The sequence below is a fragment of the Protopterus annectens genome, chromosome 1.part0, assembly GCF_019279795.1.
Source record: "Protopterus annectens isolate FY-2018-M chromosome 1.part0, PAN1.0, whole genome shotgun sequence".
Lineage (NCBI taxonomy): Eukaryota > Metazoa > Chordata > Ceratodontiformes > Protopteridae > Protopterus > Protopterus annectens.
The window spans coordinates 631,633,765-631,652,254 of NC_056725.1; positions in this window are offsets into that span (position 1 = coordinate 631,633,765).

Below are 18,490 nucleotides of genomic sequence, written 5' to 3' on the forward strand. Positions count from 1 at the left end.
TATATATTTACCAACTCTGAGATTGCATTACCGTGGGGAAAAGGACAAAATTCTATATTTGACCATTGTGCATTGACCAGCTATTTCACTGCCCTTAGGAAAGTCAGCAAATCACTGAAGTGATTTTCACTGATTAATGGTCGATGAATAGGTGTTCACTAGAATAACAATTCAGTGATCTAATATAGACCCTGCGGTTCCATAACATTCCAGGTAAAACCATCATGGACAATTTATTGTGTGGTGCAGCATATAAATAACTCTATAACACTTTAGACCTTGTTCCGTGGAAATTTACACTTAAAACCTTGCTGTGACTCTAACCTACTAACTCTGATGTGAAATACAAAAGTATATAACAAGTGTAACCATGCAGTAGACTGACAAGTCTTATATACAGTGAGAGGCACTGTAGACTGTCTGATGACCAGTGACATTGAACCCGGGTCACCTAGATCATAGTCTAGGCTGTTTCAACAGAGCTGGGCCCCTGTGTTTCTGCTGTATTCATGAACAGGTGTTAGTCATCCAGATCATACTGTAGATTGTATGCCACAGAGCTGCACTGTGTGTTGGTGTTCTGTTTATGCATCGGTGTTAGTTAAATGCCTATGGTTTTGATAAATACATGTTATAATGTTTCTTCTAACTGCAGGAGATGTACATGTTGACATATTCTGTATCAGTGCTCATACCTCATCATGGTCACTGTACCCATACTGCTTATGGTCTGTATAATGTCCTTTATGGAGTGCTTTTCTACCCCCAGAACTCTCCACCATAACATTTTTGTCTCCCCCATATATATCCACTTAGGTATAGTAGCATGACATATGTTGACTGAACATGTATAAAGCAGCATTAGAGGTGCCATTCCTGATATGACACATAGCTGGAATGATTATTGTTATGTACCTTATTTTAAGCTTTCTTCATTTGTGTTATCTACTACCATTATAATGTCTAACTGTGGTGCCAACCATCATCTTATATACACTGTATTAACATGTTAGCAGAGCATGCTTAGATCAGCATGATCTTGGTCATGTATTCCATAGTAACTGTGATGTTGTGATGCTCATGTCTTAAACAGCCATGCTTTCCTCTGTGTATTCTACCTTCTTCACAAATGTTATGCATAATACCCACTATCCAACAGGATATGTGTCATGTTGATGCAGGTATAAAGGTATGCCATAGGTTTGTAGAACACGCCTGGATCAGTATGCTCTAGTTAGCTTGAAAATGACAACGATACACCTGCTGACACAAAATATGAATGAATGTGTTGTGTAGTCCCAGCATTGTAATAACATCTGTGCTGGTGATGTATGGCTTGTAGATTGTAGGGATAGATATGGTGCTGTCTGACGCCACATTTCTTAAGGGCATACAGTGTGTCATGTGCTGGTATTTTCATACTTGTACTGCTATGGACATCCCATTTCTCTATGTATTATATGTGCATGCATCATGTCAGGGTTCATAGGTTTGTTCCAGATGTTTCCTTATTGCTGCAGCACTGGCATAGCATGATCATCTAACTAGATCCATGTACTCCTCCCTTATTAGACTCATTATTGAGTACAATGCCCCCTTCAGCATGTACCTTGCCAAACACATACAGCAGCTGGAGAGACCACAGAGTTTCTGACCAGGAAAATCCAGGGTCTCAAACACCTATCCTATACAGGTAGTCTAAAAGCCCTGTCCCTCTACTCATTCCCATACAGACTGCTCAAAGGTGACTTGTTTCTAGCATACAAGGCCATCTCAGGCCCAGCCTTGGTGGAGATCCTGCATATCCGTAAGTCAAACTTCTCTCGCACAACCTTCACACAAGATCTCAACCTAGTCTGTGACATTAATAGAACTTGTTGGCAGGATAGATTTATGTCCCAAAGACTCCTCCATCTGTGGAATAAACTCCCTCTCCATGTCAAGCAGAGTACCTCACTAGCCCTCTTTAAGAGGAACCTGGATGACTGGATGGGAAATAGAAAATACACCCCTGGGATCTCACCTGTGTCCCTGCTGGACAGGGGAAACAGGTGCTGACTTTGTGGGAACATGGGCAAAATTCTTGACTAGGCTTATAACGGCCTCCGGGCCAATAGCCTAGTATTGTCCTATGAACCTATGAGCCTATAATATATAGAGGAATAGGATGTCCATAGGGCATCCACCAATGATTAATTTCCTCCAGTGATTCTGTGTCATCTTGTTATCATTCCATGGGTGGTCTTGTTTATGTGTCTGTGACTCTAGAAGTAGGCCTTTGACACTCCAGATTGGAAGGTCATCATGCTTATTTTTTATTATGTTGTATGACATTGTACATACAGTGTCCCATCTGTGAAATTGTCTCAGATTTGTACTGAACAGCACCACAAATATGTCCAGATAGCAGAACTAGTCAATTGAGGATTGTCTATTGCCATAAAGGTTACCTATCACCTGTAACTCAGTGATAGGCATAGTGTTTATAGATGTTGCCTATAACCTTGCTTTTATATAGACATTATTATTATTATTAAGCTATGCACTCACTAATAAGGTAGCATTCAGAAGAGTCCCATTTCAGGAATCTGTGCCATAGTATAGTAGCGGTTTTCATTATAAAACTTACATGCACACTACCTGAGGAATGCTCTTGATATTGGGCAGATCTTGACATCTGCTGCACGCATGCCAGTTGCCTGAATGCCATCCTATACAGCTGATGCACATATTATTACCCAGGAGGGAGGCAGTTACTGTGATAAGGGTGCAATATGTGGCACTTAGGGGAGTCACACAAACCTCACAGAATTTTACAATGGCTGCATGGCATTCAGCTGTTGCTAATGGGAATATGTAGCTTCCAGCCATATGGGATATGGCAGACAGGAACATTTTCAGGATGTGAGAGAATGCAGCCATGTATACTTCTGCTGTGTTGCCCTCAGTGCATTAGAATGTCTCACTAGTGATTGTATCTAATGATCGGCAGAATTTGTTTTTTATAGAGATCTAATAATAGGCATACTCTGTTTTTATAGAGATAGGGTTACGCCTCTGTCAACACATACTCATGTTATATACAGACAGATCACACATATCCAGCACCTGCTCTCTGTCTTATTGCTATATATGAGAACTGGCCAAAGAGTAATTGCAGGCTATGCTAGCAGAATGTCTTCTTACTGCAGTTAGGTACCTCTCCTCTAGCAGTAATATAGTCCCTTGCAGGGTGCAGTTAGGTACCTCTCCTCTAACAGTAGTATATTCACTTGCAGGGTGCAGTTAGGTACCTCTCCTCTAACTGTAGTATATTCACTTGCAGGGTGCAGTTAGGTACCTCTCCTCTAACAGTAGTATATGCCCTTGCAGGGTGCAGTTAGGTACCTCTCCTCTAGCAGTAATATAGTCCCTTGCAGGCTGCAGTTCGGTACCTCTCCTCTAACAGTAGTATATTCACTTGCAGGGTGCAGTTAGGTACCTCTCCTCTAACAGTAGTATATGCCCTTGCAGGTTGCAGTTAGGTACCTCTCCTCTAACTGTAGTATATTCACTTGCAGGGTGCAGTTAGGTACCTCTCCTCTAACAGTAGTATATGCCCTTGCAGGGTGCAGTTAGGTACCTCTCCTCTAACTGTAGTATATTCACTTGCAGGGTGCAGTTGGGTACCTCTCCTCTAACTGTAGTATATTCACTTGCAGGGTGCAGTTGGGTACATCTCCTTTATCAGTGGTAAATTCCCTTGCAGGGTGCAGCTCGGTATATCTCCTCTAACTGTAGTATATTCACTTGCAGGGTGCAGTTAGGTACCTCTCCTCTAACTGTAGTATATTCACTTGCAGTGTGCAGTTGGGTACATCTCCTTTATCAGTGGTAAATTCCCTTGCAGGGTGCAGCTCGGTATATCTCCTCTATCAGTAGTATATTCCCTCGCAGGGTGCTAGCACTCATAAAACATAGCACAGTGCTTTTCTAGCTGTTTACTTGTCAGAGATATGCTGGCAAAGACTGAACAGTTCTTGTAGCTGTTTTCCCCTGCCATGATTAATTTGTCCTAAATATCCAGTATTGCATAACTCTTTTATATGCATCAATTCATATTTTTGCAATGAGTCCTTAAACATAATGAAATATATTTTTCACTGAAAACCATATTGCCTTCTCACTGAGGAAACTGTACTTATTAGTTAAACTGATTTATACGGCTGACATTCTTGATTTCACTATGGCATATATACTGTCTTGGTTTCTCAGACCAGTAAAAGTGTCTGTGCTTCATTTTACTTGCAACAAATTTGTTTCTATACAGGGCTGGCAAAAGAGAACAAGGACCCTTTATAACAATGACCCAGGCCAAATGCAGGAAACTTGAAGCCAAAGAACCTGACATTTCAGTAGAGTATTGTGAGTAGGCTATTGATTTCTGCATTAGTTTGGCAGGCATAGAAGATCACATGGGTATCATATGAGTGAATTTTGAGCTTTCTTTCTGCTTAACTAAGTGGGACAACTGAAGGGACCGCTGCATTTTCAGCACTATTTAGAGTGAGACAAAACAACTCAACATTGCCACGCCCAGTTTCTGGCATTGTGCCGTGTGTCAGCATAGCAAATACGTGTGGGTTATTTTGCCTTGCATAAGGCTGTAGAATATTTATGTCTCATTGAATTGCCAGAACATTATGAGTAGAGCACTAAATGAAAACTGTTTTGAAATTCATGCTGTACTGACAAAGTTCACAGTTTGAAAATTATGACACAAGGAAGTGTACAACTGCAGTCATGTAACAGTTGTGCTTGTGACTTTCTTGCAATACACAATGTAGATTTTGGTAGTGGCAATATTAATGTACAGAAGTCTCTTCTGTTTGGTTTTTCTCTGGGCATAACTTTTCTGTTTTATTTGCATGATGTATGTTCTACAAAAACACACTAAAAGTATATCTTATGTTTTATGTATGATGCTGAACGTTTCTTCTAGGATTATCCTGTAACTTATAAGTTGCATTTGATTTTTATGTAATTGTACTTTTTTGTGCCATTTTTATTTAATTGTACTTTTTTTGTGCCACACTTCCTGCTGTCCATCACCTCCTTGTGATCCCTTGGTCCATTTCTTCCATACTGGATGCGACCTGTTTTCATCTTGTTCCCCATGAAGCAAGAGATGATCACTGAACCACCACCCTCACAGCCATTACAACACTGTTGTACATGCAGGTTAACCCCACCCCCTGGGGGTGATGTGGGCTTTGCGTCATCACAGAGGGACTGCCTATGCTCCTAATATGTAGGCATTCCCACTCCTTGACTCTCCTCTGCAAAGGGCTCCTGCACTGACTTGGGTAGACTTAAACATGTCCCTCCCACCCTGAGGCCTGTTCTTAAAGAAGCAGTATACACCACACTCCTGGAGTATCAATTCACCACAGGAGAAGGAGCCACCACAAGCCTCCTTTCCTTCCAGATGAGTATGCCAAGGTCAGTCAAGCATCTCTCATCTACCCCTCCCTGGTTCTTCCATCTTCCTCAGCTACTAACTGAATTTTGGTAATCTGAGTTGGGGTCAGTGGTTTATCCCTCTGGACCACAGAGATGGGGATAAGTTGTTCATAGGTTCATAGGTTCATAGGTTGGTACTAGGCTATCAGCCCTAGGGCCTATACAAGCCTAGCCATAACAATTCCCTGGCTATTTCTTCCCACACTGTTTACTTCCCTGTATATATGATTTTACGTTTATCACTTGAGTGTTTGCTGTATTACATATTCACAGCCCATTAGTAGAAGTTTGGGTCTATATTAAAAGACCGAAGAGGTGTTTCATCAAACACCTCTTGCTTGACACATAAAGAGCGAACACACTAAAGTGCGAACGCGCAAAACAGCAATTTCTTTCTCTGGGAAAGAAACTGCTTGGCTATCCCTGTGTTTTTGTCCCTTTCCTCACTGTAGTACGATCTTGGAGTTGGTATATTCAATTAGGGGGGATAGGGGGAACCCCCCCCCACGTTATTATGTTTAAAAGTGTGTGTGTGTGTGTGTGTGTGTGTGTGTGTGTGTGTGTGTGTGTGTGTGTGTGTGTGTGTGTGTGTGTGTGTGTGTGTGTGTGTGTGTGTGTGCGTGTGTGTGCGTGTGTGTGTGTGTGTAGGGAAAGAAGTCGCTGTTTTCAGCATTCGTGCTTTAGTGCATTCGCTCTTTATTTGTCAACCAAGACTTGTTCGATGAAACACCTCTTTGTCTTTTAATATAAACCCGAAGTTTTAATTTATAACATATTATTTGATATCTTTGTTACACGACATTGTCATTTTATACATCGCCTTCTTTGTATTACTGCTATTTGTTTTGTGTACTGCTGGTATTTTGCCTTTTATGTGTATCTGTCTTTGGCATAGGTTATGTTGAAAAGGATTCAAGGACCAATCCACTTATCCAGTTAACAAAACAACAAACCAACCAACCAACCAACCAACCAACCACCCAACCAAGAAACAAATGAGCAAAGAGTAATTGCATGCATAAATAAAATAATCCATTGCTTCTCTGGTACTGTGGAACACCACAGATTCATTGAAACATAGGATAAATCCTGTACAAGCTGAGATTTAACATTTTGTCACAGTCTTGCATGTAGTAACTATGGGTATGAATTTTGTGATAGATAGATGTTTAAAGGAGAGCTAACTAAAACAGAGTCCTTCCATATCTGAAACTATGCTTGTATAGGCAAGACTGTGCTGCATTGTTGCACTGTTTGGCAAATACAAGTAGTTTCAATGAATTAGAAGCAGTAATTTGTCAAGACACTATGTCCATTATTGCTAACATCCAGGAATGTTCTGTGCTCTCTAACTAGAGTATCAGAATTCAATTAAAGAAAAGAAATTAAGGACATAAGCATTCTGCAGTTTGAAAGTATTATGCTTTCATCCAGGTTTCACTAAGTCAATTGTAAGTACAATTCCACAGTCTTCATTAACTACCACATTGATGGATGTCATTTTGTCAACAACTTCTTTGAATAAACATATAAGGAATGCACCAGTACCAAAGATGATGTTGCTAAAATGCATTCAATGAAAATATAAAACAGAAGCAGAAACATTATCTCACATTCATAAACTTCTGTGCTCAGTTCCTTAAATCTGTTTTACACAGACATAATTTGTCCTTTGCTATGATACATAAAAAGGAATCATATTACTGTTACACCATGGACTCCTGAACCTGTGTCATACTAAGGTCTGTGCACACAGGGCTCTGTTGTTAGTAGCCGCAATCAGTGTTTTGTCCTGTATATTTAATCACACAAACCTGATCATAACAAGCAACAGTGCTTGCCAGAGCATTGCTGAAGAGAATGTTTATATATTAGTTAAAGAGATCAATACAGAAAAAGTACAAAGTATTCCAGGAAGAAAAATACAAATTATATAAACAAATCAGTACAGAAGCTGTACAAAGAGTTACAAGACAAAAACTATCTGCCTGGGTTCTTCCAGATGCACAGGTGGCTATATTGTTGCGTTGTTGGGCACAACTCTATGAATCAGTTTTTGTATACAGCTTGTACCACACCCCAGCCTTGCATGATTGCTGAACATGTTTATAAACCCCTCTCATTATTATTCATAGTACCGCATACCCCCTGTAGGAAACAACTACACTCACACCTGTAACTTTAAATAGTAAATCTAGCACCAAGTGACACCCCAATTCAACACTACAGTCAGTGACATATTTCAGAAAGTCATCTGACTATCTCACTTTCATTTAATGTGACATTTGTCCAAATGGTGTCAGCCAAATAAGTTTCCAGAACATTTTCTTGATCATTTGTGACACTTCCTTTCTTCACTACAGCTGACATGGTTTCAAATTCAGAAGAAATGTTTAATGGGCCAACATATCAAATAGCATATCATCACAACAGCTTCCATGCAAGCATTTCTTTGACAACAAGTCAACAATTGTAATGTTTAACACTAGTTTAAATAAAGGTATTTTAATGCCATTTCAGTTTTGCTGTTTGCAACTAAGACTGAAATGAGAACAAAGAATGTGATTGGCTAAAATATGACTAAGAAACACAAATATGCTCTCTCAACTGGTGCTAATGAAAGAAATCTGTCCCTGGACTGAAAGGAGATTGTAGAAGACATACTACAGTGGTAGGATGATGAACGAGGTTAAGAAAAGAATTAAACTGTGCTGTAAGAAAGGTTTGAAAGGTCTGACAGTAGATCAGTTGAAAATAGGGAGTTATAAGAAGTAGATTTATAAATAGGAGTGGATGAGGAATAAGTGACATCAGTGACAAGTTAAAAAAGCAACAAAACCACAAACTGAAGTAAAAGCCGCACACGCTCAGTGGCTTACAAACCCTGGTCTGTTCAGAATAACAAGATGCAACTCTCCAAAAGATGCTGTATAATGGATAGGACCGTTAAAAAACACTTTAATAAAAATTCATTAAAATAAGATAAGCACATTTGTTTTGTTTCACCAGAAAACTTCATCAGATAAATCCAAGGAAGTAGGGCCAAGAATTTATGTAAGACATCACTCTTCAGCAGCCAATCAAAGTGTCAAAAATTGAGCCAGTGCCATCTTAAAGGCATATTTTGAGGATTTGTCCAAAGCCATCTGACTCCAACTCCTTCCTCCATTTTTCGTGTGCCCATCCCCTCAGTTGTAGGCCTCATGACTGATAATTATATGCACAGTGGACCTATAGTTGATTACTGTATACGTTAGTATATGTACAAATGTGATGGCAGTCCCAGGGAAGCTCTCTGCCTTTAAAACACAGTGCAGGCACTCATGCAGTGGATGGCAATACACTGGATGGAATGTTCAGTATACATATTACTCAGATACATGCCTATCAGAGAGGGAAACACAGACCTCACAGAGGCAATGGCGGGGGCTGTGCTGCTGCTGTGGCAGCTATAAGTTTAGATTAACTTTTGTTAATTAACACTGTCTTCTCTGGAACTGAATATGGCAACTGTACTCAGCATGCAGCTCTACTACAGAACAGTTTGCAGGCATTAAGTCAAGACTATACAGTTAGCAGGAATGAGGTATTGGTAGGCCTCCATTTCCCTGACGGTCATGCTACTGAGCAATCTTCAGCAGATACACCAGAATAACACTGTTATGTCTACTGATATTGTATGGCACTGTTAACAACACACACACACACACACACACACACACACACACACACACACACACACACACACACACACACACACACACACACACATACACACACACACATGCACAAACAAACACACACACACACACACACACACACACACACACACACACACACACACACACACACACACACACACACACACACACACACGAATAACAACACTAATGGTGAGACAGGCTAACCAATCTAGATGGTCATGTCATGTCATATTACTTTCAGGTCAGGTGATGGAACTAATCAGGTCCTTCCCTTCATGCTAGGCAAAGAGCTGCTTTCTTTTGGATGGTAGTAAAAGGCAAGGACCACAGCTGAGCTGGAGTATGCAGTGGACGTAAAAAGTAATCCAACAGGTAGGTACACAGAACACGTTTTCATACAACCTCACTCCAGAGCATAAAGTATTGTTTCATCCTTGACAGCTAGATTTCAGGGGTCTGTGTTTACCCATTGAAGACAACTTTAATTGATCGGCTGTTCCACAAACACTTAACATTGGAGGTCCATTTCCTCATATAGGCATATCAGCGAAAATCATCCCATCAAACTGTCATAGTCAGATCAGGCACACGAAACACCAGCAGGTACATATTGGAAGGCCATTCACTGAACTTTGCTCATGTGGCAGGGTGCACCCGCCACCCCTGCTAATTATATATACCAACTCCAAGATCACACTACAGTGGGGAAAGGGAAAATATTATTATTTGCCTATAGAAACTAAACAGCACATAGTACTTACTGAGATTGCATTGTGATGGAGATAAGGAAATTTGGCCTTTCCCCACTGTATTGCAATCTCGGAGTCAGTATATATAATTAGCGGGAGGTATGGGCAGCGCAGCCCACCACATGAGTAGGGTTTGGTGAAAAGCCCGCCGTTACATACCTGGTGGTGCTTTGTGTGTTTGAGCCGACTATGACAGTTCGATGGGATGATTTTCATGATATGACTATACAAAGAAATGGACATTTGATGTTAAGTGTGTGTGGAATAGCTGTTCGATTAAAGTTGTCTTCAATGAGTAAACATACACCCTTGAAATCTAGCTGTCAAGGATGAAACAATACGTTATGCTGTGGAGTGAGGTTGCATGAAAAAGTGTTCTGTGTAGCTACCTGTAGGATCACTTTTTACATCCACTGCATACTCCAGCTCAGCTGTGGTCCTTACCTTTGACTACCATCCAAAAGAAAGCAGCTCTTTGCCTAGCATGAATAGAAGGACCTGATTAGTTCCATCACCTGACCTGACAAAGCAATACGGCATGACATGACCATTTCAATTGGTTAGCCTGAGATAGCGGGCTTGTCTGGCATGTGAGTGTCCCCAGTTGTGTTACATCTGCTATGTTATTTCCTCATAGATGATACATATACCATCATGCTTGAAGAGGATCAGTTTGCATTGCAAGCTGTCTGAGAATGGCTGATGCCTCACCATTAGTGTTGTCATTCCTGTGTGTGTGAAGATGAGCCCTAAAATAAGGGTTTATATTTCACATATTTTACATACTTTTGTCTTCATTTTTCTGATTTTATAAGAAATGCGTTATATATATATATATATATATATATATATATATATATATATATATATATATATTTTTTTTTTTTTTTTTTTTCTAAATATATTTTTCTTTGTTTGCAAAGTTTGCCAATTGAATTGACTCAGTGCTGCACACTGTGAATTTCTTTCTGGTGGCACCTTTAAGGTGATGCTTCATTTCCTGGGGGCTTGGCAGTCATGTGATTGAACACAAAAGTTACAAATTGTGTGTCTACTTCTAGCAATGTATATTTGATGAAGTTCATGTTTTTTTTCATAGTTTTAAACAAGTTTTTATTTCAAAACATTTCGAGATTAAAGTTCTTCTGGATTTTACCTGCAGAAGTTTGTTTTCTTGGGCCTTCCATTTGTGTTTTAATATGTCTTAGATATATCCTTTACTAACCTTCTTCTAACCACTCATTAAAAATTTAAATAAAATATAGTTTTCCTCACTTGATATCACCTTGTAAAATCTATAATCAATTTTGTCAGGCCTAGAGATGTTTCCAAATATTACTTCATTTAATACAATTTCTTGTTATCAATGTCCTTAATTAGTTATTTTTATACTTTTGCAACTTTCTTAACATTCAGTTAACATTTATCTTTTCTGCCTTCATATACATATTGAATACCAACTTCTGAGTATCACTACTAATGCTTTGCTGTGTTATGCACATTTTCTGTTAATTTTTTTTATTTCCTGACACATTATTCCAAATACTACATATTCTTTTCCAGAAAAGGGAGCTTTAGTTTTTTTGTCTATTTTAAGCTATAACACTTTCTTCTTAACAATTTTCTTAAATCTACACAATTTGGCTTGTATGTTTCCTTTTCTCTTTCTAAACATCCCTTTTTGCTCTCCTGCAACACATTTTCATGTTCACTACAATCAGCTGATTTTTTTTATCTCTAACTTTTAATCTCATTTTCATAAACGTCATTCTTAAACTTCTCATTAACAGCATCTCAGCATTATTCCAAGCTACTACATAATGGTCTCCTATCATAATGCTTCCTTCATAACCATTTCACACTATGTTCAAATTAAAGCATGCCCTTGTATACCCTTTAAATCCTTTAGCTGTACGTATTCTGTACATATTCTATTCTCATCATCACCAAATGCTGCTCATGTTCCAACATGTTCTGAAAAAATGGCTCTTCTGTCGAAATACTGCCTTCTTCCATACATTCCCTTCTTCCTCACTATCTTCCTCACTATCTTCCACAATTTTATATTCAATTTGATTATTAAATTGTTGTTCTTTGCATTCCTTAATCACTACACAATAATTCTACAAGTGTCTCATCTTGTTGCAAATAGTGAACTTCAAATTGCTTTGTAGTATGCCTCCTTTTGTCACACAGTGAGCACTTTTTTGGGGACATATATGAAATAATCATTGAAATGAACCAAAACAAAAAAAGCAAGTCTTTGCTTGACCTCAATTATGTATCATTACTAAAAAACCAAAAGCTCATGTAGTGAACCAGCCTCATGTTTTACCAGTGTAAAACAGCAGTTGCCCATATAATACATGAAGTCCATGGAAATCAGAAACCAATAAAACTTTTATAATAAGTTAACAAAAGTCAGTGGGTTAAGTGATTTCATCCTTAAGTACAATAAGTCTTCATCAAAGCCCAGAATAATGTACAGCTAAAGTTTAAACAATAAATTAATTGAATCATGTGCTCTAAAACATCCAATACAAAAACAACATTACCCATCACATTAATTGTCCTGAAAACAAGTTAATTAGTAAAAAATATTCTAAAAACGAGTTTCTGAGCCATCATGATGTATACAGGACAATGTTGGACACTATCTGTGACATGAGTCATGTATTCATCGATTACTTAAAACTCATAAATAAACTGTTTTAATAATAATAATTAAACACCAAACTACTGTTTAGCTGCTTTGATCTTAAGGGCCAGTGCTATTGAAATCTGTTTGTTTACACCAGGAAAATGTAAGGCAATCAACTTCCCTTGTCATATTAGTTCTCGGTATTCCAAAATTTTTTTCCATTGACCTCCCCTTTCATTATGTGGTATTACTTTCAGAATACCTAATTTAAATTTGTGAAATTATTACAGTTCAAGGTGTGTTTAAAAGGGAACTGTTGGTATTTTTCTTAAGAATATTGTAGTTATGTTCATAGATTCTCTTATGAAAATGCCTTTCAGTTTTACCTATGTAAAAACATGTGCAGTTGGAAGAAACTGCTATATAATCTATCACTTTGGTGCCACAGGTTCCCTTAGCCAAAAACACTTTGTGATAATGGGGTTCGGCCAAATTAATCCAATCCGCTTTTAATATAAACGAATATTGCTTACATGCTTGGATACTCCACAGCAACAAGCACAAGAGAGCAAAAAGTTTTTCCTGCAATCTATCTCCCTTTTCAAATAACCCTTTGAGGTTTCTCCCAGTCTTATCAGTAAATATTGTTTATTCACCTACTAATTTAAATACATCAAAATCTATTTTTAAGATATTCCAATTGCTCTCCAAAATGTCACAAATCTTTTTTGCATCATGTCAATGTCTAGTGGGTCACATATAGCAATATTATACACACACACACACACACACACATACATATATATATATATATATATATATATATATATATATATATATATATATATATATATATATATGGGATCACTACATAATCTTGAAAGTTTGAAGAACCGAATTTCAAACTTTTGAGACTACATAGCCGAAACCCCTAATTACCGAAAGACCAGAAGAGTGAATTTCAAAATACCAATCATCGGGAGTTTGACATTCGCACTTCTGGTGTTGCGGTATGGTGGAAGGTCAGGTAAGTATCTATGTTTAAATGTGTTGGTTAAGGTTTAGTGTGTAAGTGTGTGTTGTGACTGTGATGTGTGTGTGTGAGGGGACTGTAGATGTGTGGTGGTGTTTCGTGTGTTTGTGTATGTAGTGCAACCTCGGAGTTAGAATATTTAAGTAGGAAGGTGTGGGAGGTGCAGCCCCCCACATGGAGGGTGTAGGGGGGCTTGCCCCCTACTTGTCTGTAGTTAGATTTGTGTGTTTGTGTTCCTGGGGACGATGTGTGTATGTGTATGTGTGTGGTGCATGTTGAGTGTAGTTTTCGGTAGTTTGAATTTTGCAGTTTTGATGTTTTGGTATTTTAGTGTTTCGGATATTTGGTCTTGGGATTTTGGGCATCGGTAGTTTGGGTTTTCAGGATTTAATAGTGGTTCCATAATTAGATATGTGTGTGTGTGTGTGTGTGTACATGCATATACAGTCTATAGTGATGAGAAACATTGGTAGACTAGCCATCTGCTGGAAAGTTTACCTAGTGGTTAGACTTTCCTGGGGTAATAGGGAAGATAATGTATTTTCCCACCTGCTGCAGTATACAGGAAAGGATTGTATTCAGTATCCTTGATACAGGGTAGGGCAGTATAAGTAGGACACCACCTAACAGCCTCACAAATGTCCTTATTTTCAGAATGCATAGTGCTCACTAGTCTTGCTACTCAGCAACATAGACCAGCCCCACAAGTGATTTGCTGTGAGGTCTACAAGACGCATGTCACAGATGATGTCTAGCTATACCTCTCAACTGTACAGATTTTTGCAGCATGCACAGATTTTTGCTTCATAGTTTGGGTCTGTTTCTCATAAAATTGTGGTTTTCTGGCAAATCATCAGCAAATAATTGAGGAATGGAGTTAGAAAATAATGACAGATGTTTCAGCTGCATACTTCATACCTTCAGAAAATGTATGTCAATGCAAAACCTGATATTCTATCAACTTTCTAAGTTTCTAAGAAGAATATTTAAAAATTGTTGACCTTTTTTGGGGTCTATATTATAACCGCGAAACCTCACATATGCGAATATGGAAACATTGGCACATATTGAGCGAACCGCAAAAACACCAAATGTCCTGAACCGCGAAATTCAAAATGACGAATCAGCATAGTTGGCCAACCTCACCGCCCGCTACGTGCTACCTACCCAAACAAAATAAATAATCCAAATACATACACTTAACAAAACCTTACTTCTAACCCTAAACTAAAGCTTACATATATTACTATGTATGCACTTACCTTATCCCGTACCCTAATTGTAAGGCCTGTAACTATTGCACACTTACCTTAAGGAGCTATACTGGAGAAGGGCCAACTATGACGATTCAACGTTTCGATTTTCATGCTTCAAGACATTCTGTGTTTTTGCGGTTTGCTCAATATGTGTCGATGTTTCCGTATTTGTGCACCTGCGGTTTTGTGGTTGTAATAGGTAAACACTTTTTTAGCCTTTGTCCTCCATTAGTTTTGGCTTTGTCCAGATTTTTTTACTCTAAGGGGTTGAGTGGTATGTGTCCATTATTGTCTTGTATAGAAAATGGTGTCCCAGAAACTCTTCATGTGCTAGCATAGTGGGGTGCTGTTGCACAGCAACTTGTTGATAATGCCTGTTTGGGTGTAGAGCACCTGCATCCATTTTACATTGCTTCATCAAGGCATGGCATGCACAATATTACATCACTTTAAAATATAATATGCATCAACTTCAAAGCATAGCATGTATTATATTACATCACTGCACAAAACATGGCATGAATCACATTATATTACTTCCCCAAGCATGACATGCATCACATGATATCACTATGCCAAGAATGACATGCATCACATGATATCACTATGCCAAGCATGACATGCATCACATGATATCACTATGCCAAGAATGGCATGCATCACATGACATCACTATACCAAGAATGGCATGCATCACATGATATCACTATGCCAAGAATGGCATGCATCACATGATATCACTATGCCAAGAATGGCATGCATCACATGATATCACTATACCAAGAATGGCATGCATCACATGATATCACTATGCCAAGAATGGCATGCATCACATTACAAGTTTCACAAAACATGGCACACATCATTTGTGGTGTTGCTTCATCAACTGCTTCCTTGTTTAAAACTTTTCCAACCAAAGTATGATAAGATACTTCTCTTTCTGGTTGATTACTCAATACAAGCATTTATGATATCCATTAACTTGGTGCAGCATGATAACACTCTCAGTTGCATTTTTGTTTCTTCTCATGATGTGCTTGTTGATGCAATGTTAGGTATAAGCATGCATCCTGCAGTTCAAATAAGTTTTAAGGATTTTGTCTTTTTGCTACACTTTTCAGAGTGTTATAGTTTTGTACACATTTACACTTTTTTAAAATGCCTCTCAAACCCTGCAGACTTTTAAAAATGTAATTAAATATTTTATCTGCATACATCTGTGTGGGCAGAAATGAAAATATGTAACCCTTTCATTACTGGAAATATACCAAAAACCTTCATTGTAATATGTGTTTAATCATACTTAGAAACTACACTTTCTGTGGAATAGTGGACAAATTCAGTGAAAACTTCATCCCTCTGTCCTCCATCAGTAAATCGGGACATCCCCAGTACCTGCCCCCTTCCCATTATATTTAGGGAGCAGGTCATCACTGCAGCCTCCGTAGGACCCGATAACATTCCAGGCTGCATCCAACATGAACACTGTCAGGAGCTTGCAGCACCATTAGGTGCCCTATTCAACCAAAGCCTGAGTACTGGCTTCATCCCAGCTGAGTGAAGGACAGCCACTGTCATCCCTTTGCACAAGGGTGGAGCATCCACCGATCTGGGAAATTATAGACCCATCAGCCTTACTAGCCTGATCTGCAAGGCCATGGAACAGATTATCATGGACCTCATTAACAAGGTAATTGGCAACCTCCAAACACTCGATCCCACACAGTCATGTTTGTTAAATTTGATAGACTTCTTTGAGACAGTCACCAAAGCCATGGACGAGGGAAAGACTGTACACACTGCATACCATGACCTGGCCAAAGCCTTCGACACTATTCCCAACCAAGGCATTATAGATAAACTCTCTCAACTAGCCATCAATCAGTATGTTACCAGATGGGTAGCAAACTGTCTCACTGATGGAATCCACCTAATCAAAATAGGGGAAGCCACCTCAAACCAGTTGACCAGTAACAAGCAGCGTACCCCAGGGATCAGTCTTGGGGGCCTCTGTTATTTGTGATATACTTTTCTGAGCTGCTGGCCAAAACAGTGGGCTATGGCTGACCACATTTGCAATTACCCTTGTGATGTGGACAGTCCTGCAAGAGAGTCTCACCCAAACAAATGACTGGTGCCAGAAACATGGCCCCAAGCTGAATTCCAAAAAAATGGATCATCCCCTTTGGGGAGAGTTGCATCCCCACAAATAATCACATTAATAACAACGTCCTAAGCATGCAATCAGTCATGAGGGATTTTGGCAACCAGGTTGATAGCAACCTGACTTTTGACTACCATGTTGCTTTCGTTGTACGGAAAGCTTTCTACATGACCCACCTCATAAGTAAGAGTATCTCATCCAAGGACAAGGAGGTCATAACATCCCTATATTCTTCCCTTATAAGGCCCATTATTGAGTACAATGCCTCTTTCAGCATGTACCTTGCAAAACACATGCAGCAGCTGGAGAGAACACTGAGGTTCCTCACCAGGAGCGTCCAGGGTCTCAAACAGCTACCCTACACAGGTAGGCTAAAAGCTCTTTCAGTCTACTCAGTTTCATACAGACTCCTCAGAGGTGACCTCTATCTGGCATACAAAGCAATATCGGACCCCACCTTGATGGGACTGCTGCATATCCAAAAGTCAAGCTCCACTTGAGTAACCTGCATGCACGACCTCATCCTGCTCTATGACATCAGTAGTACTTGTTGCCGGGACAGATTTGTGTCCCAGCGACTCCCTGTCCAAGACAAGTAGAGTACCTCATTATCCCTTTTTAAATGCAACCTGGATAACTGGATGGGAAACTGAAAATACACCCCTGGGATTACATGTGTGTCCCCGCTGGACAGGGGCATTGGGTGCTGACTTGTCTAAACATGGGCAAAACACTTGGCTAGGCTTGTAATGCCTCAGGGCCAGTAGCCTAGTAACTTCCTATGATCCTATGAAATCCTATAAATTTAGGAACAGTTTGCCTTAATGATGAATGCAGTGCATCTAAATTATTTAAAATATAACACCTTAAATCTTGTATAGTTAACCATATGTCACGCTCTATGTTATAGTTGCTCAAAATTTGATTCATAGTAAGAAGATTTGAAAAATCCTATCCTATCATATGATTTCAATATGTTAAATTATTTTTCTTTATTGTTAGTCAGAGATTTTGAATATTATGACATCAATGAATGACTTGATTCTAACCAGATGTATTCAGGAAATTACTTCCCTCCAGCAGTATAGGATGTATTTAACCATAACATTTTTGTTTTAATCCTAGATGATAAAGCATACATTTCAATTTCTGAAGGCTAATCCCACCAGTTTCCCCAGTCATCTAAATGATAATTTAACAATATTCTTGGTTTACTAGGGAACCATAAAAATTTTTGACATTAATGTATTAAATTGATGTGTAATAGATTGGGGGGTGTGCCTGTATAAAATACAACAAGTTTGGAAATGATTATTCAATTAAGAAATATCTGAACCTATTCCATTTATCCATAAGTGAACTGTTTGTTTCCAGTCTTAACCGGAGGATTTATTTTGCTATTTTCTGACTGTGAGAGGACTTTCTGTTTGGGATTCTGTGC